We start from the raw sequence: 2,981 nt of genomic DNA, 5'->3' as shown, positions 1-2,981 counted from the left end.
TCTTTCCCTGGCCCATGTATATACCCTTGACCCTAATGATTTTCCTGCTCAAGGAGAGTTGGCCTGTTTTGTTCACTGCTCTCTCTCCCAGAACTCAGAACAGCGCTTGGCAAGTAGGAGGTACTCTAACTTCAGGAGCATAGAAGATGAACTTGGCATGATTTTTTAAAAACTAAAATCTATTTTCAAAGACTACGGTCACATCTTGTGGGTACTGTTACCTTGCTCCAGTGGTGGAGCATGGCTGAGGCCTGAAGGCTGGAGGGGTCTATAGGGATGGCAAGAGGCAGGAGGCCAGTTTTACGCTCTCAGGAAGAGCAAACGTAAGCCAACGAACGGGGCTGCAGAACTGCAATTTTCTGTTGTGCCTTAGCTCTAGGAGGAACTGCTATATTAAAAAAAAAAAAAAGACCCACTTTCATCAAAAAATTTCTCAAGAGTTCAAGTGCTGTCTGGGGAGGTCAATGCCTTTTCTTTGTTCAGCTGGCCGGAGTCTAAGTACATCACGTCATTTTCAGGCCTAGAGCAATCTACAGTCAGCCTTGCCGTGAGGTATCTGGAGCCTGAGACCAGTTGGCTGATTCTCCTTATCACCAGTCCTGACCTCTGCACTCCTTAGAAAGCGTTGTCCTGCTTTCTAGGTCTTGCTTGAGACACTGAAATCTCCATCTCCCACCACATAATGTCAGGACTGAGAAGAGGCTGTAGCGGCCAACATCCCCTCCTTCCCCATCACATCCATCCTTGCGATCTGAGAGAAGGAATGACAGGGTCATAGAAAGCCTTTAAAGACAAAAGAACTTGAGGCAGTGGACTCGAGACAAGCCAGATTCCTCCCAAAAATCTCAAAATTTCTCCTCCCTCCAGGAGGAGATATGCTTTCTAAGACACTGGAATCGTGATTTCCTAGTTTTCCACTCCACACTGCACAACTCTCTCCTCTCTCTCCCTCCTCTTCTGTTGCTTTCCTCAACTAAGAACGCTGTCCTCTTAAACCAGAGAGGAGAGCAAAAACCCACCAGGGACAAGATCTCTGGGGCCGGGGATGTGCCACTCTGCCCTTCTAAATCTCGTTCCAGGATAGTGAGAGCCAGGAGGCCAGTTCTCTGTGGCCCAGCCACAGAAGGGAGGGGCAAGTTTCTGAAGGTGGAGCTAAAGGCCGTTCCGTCCTGAGAGGCAGTAAAAGGCTGCCGTGGGTAGCAGCTGCCGTGGGTGGCAGTTGTACACTTTGATAATAAGAGGGGGTGGTACAACGGCCTTGGGTTTTCACTTCTCAGTTTCATGTTTGGGAAAGTATTAAGGGGGAAGGGGGTGGGATGCTTCTCACTTCCCTTTGAGGATGCTGGGAGTCTTAGGGATAAACTCGAAGGGCTCCTGGCAGAGCTAGGGAGCTAACTGGCTGCAATCCACACACACCCTTGGGATTTGTTGCGGGCGGGGCGAGGGGGGGGCGGTCGCCCACCGTACCAGTGCATAGTTTCCTAGCAACAGGCAGGCACCTTGGGAAAGATCTGGCTTTGTTGCAGCTGGGGAGCTGGCCCAGTGCATTTTGGTTCCTGCCTAAGAGTCGACTTGACTAGGGACAGGCAGCTCAGAAGAACAGAGCTTTGAATCCTTTCGCACCACAAAGCATGAAAAGCATGAAAAGCATCTAAATAGCCTACTGCTGGGCCTGGTCAGCTCGAGCTTCCCGAGCTGCTGCTTAGAGGCTGGGGTGGCCTAGGGCAGTGGAGCTACAGAGGAGGGAGGGGGCTCTCTCTCCCGCCTTAGCCTGCCCCTCCCTGCCCCACGCAGACCCACACTCCGCAAGACCCTGTGCGTTTCTGTCACGTGTGCTTCTCTCTTCAGAAGCACTGGGAGGCAGTGACTCCAAAAAGAGCCCCGGAACTGGCCGGGTGATAAAGGGTACCAGCAAAAGATGCTGTGTCCCAAGGGTGAAATCCAGGGTCTCTTGGTTCTTTGCAATCCCCCTCTGTTTCTGACCCAGAAAGCAAAGCCAGGGGAGACGGAGAGGAGAGGAGAGAAAAGGAAGAGGAAGAAAAAGGGAGGGATCAGAAACAAGAGAAAGGAGAGGCAAGGAGAACCTCAGCGGGAGAGGGGAAATAAAAAGTTGAGTGGCGGCAGCAGCGGCGGCCTCCTAAGGCTCTCAGCAACCTGCGCCATCTACCGCCTGCCCCCGGACTAGCGCGACCCTCTCATTCAAGGGGCCCGATTTATAATGGGTCCTGTTCAGTGGCTACGACGAAACCTAGCGTACCCTCATGTGATTTAATAAAGAGCATAAACAGAGGTGCTCGCATTTTGCAGAGGCTTTTGTTTTAAGCTAAACTTGGCGATTCACCAAATGGCTAGAGTGAAATAGGGGGTCTGGCCCAGTAGGCCAGACTGGGGAGTATGGCTGGAAGCCTTAAGGGATTTACCCCAAAGCTACACTGGGTTGAATTTCCCAGCAGAAGTAGAAGCGGATGCTTTATACCCTACAGGATATGGACTGCTTGGCCATGGGGAAATGAGTGCAAGGGGCAAGAGAAGTGAGCGCTGGGGAGGTGAGCAAGGAGGCACCAGCAGTCTTGGCTTCTAAGCTTGGACTCCTTGGAGTCCAACATTTGCAAGAGTCACAACATCCTCAGGGCCGCTGACCAGACCCACGTCCTCACTCCCGTCTGACCACAAGAAATGTTTCCCAAGCTTCCTGACTGGACAGCTACCCAATAAGAGCATGACTTTGAGGGGTGAAAACAAAACCCTATAAATCTCCTCTTCCTTCTATCAGCCTTGGGATAAAAAGGAAAGAGAAGTCTTCAAAGGCAAAGTGACATAAATAGTCCTATTTGGAAATGACCAGAATGGGGAAGTCATTCGGGAGAAAGTCTAGAAAGGTCAGTTTTCCTGCTATGATTTGGGCCCTTTTACAATCTGAGATGAGACTAAGGGAGCTCTGGCTTTTTTTTTTTTTTTTTTTTTTTTTTTTTTTTTTTTTT

General features: G+C 50.5%; 1 protein-coding gene across 3 annotated transcripts in view; it reads right to left on the bottom strand.

The window, feature by feature from the left end:
* Window positions 1-2,981, bottom strand: part of TMEM255A (transmembrane protein 255A) — a 47,446-nt gene that overhangs the window by 3,216 nt on the left and 41,249 nt on the right. The window lies entirely within an intron of this gene.

This window comes from Lipotes vexillifer, unplaced genomic scaffold, assembly GCF_000442215.2.
Source record: "Lipotes vexillifer unplaced genomic scaffold, Lipotes_vexillifer_v1.1 scaffold681, whole genome shotgun sequence".
Lineage (NCBI taxonomy): Eukaryota > Metazoa > Chordata > Mammalia > Artiodactyla > Lipotidae > Lipotes > Lipotes vexillifer.
The sequence above is the reverse complement of the archived record's forward strand: the minus strand, read 5'-3'. Positions and strand labels throughout refer to the sequence as shown.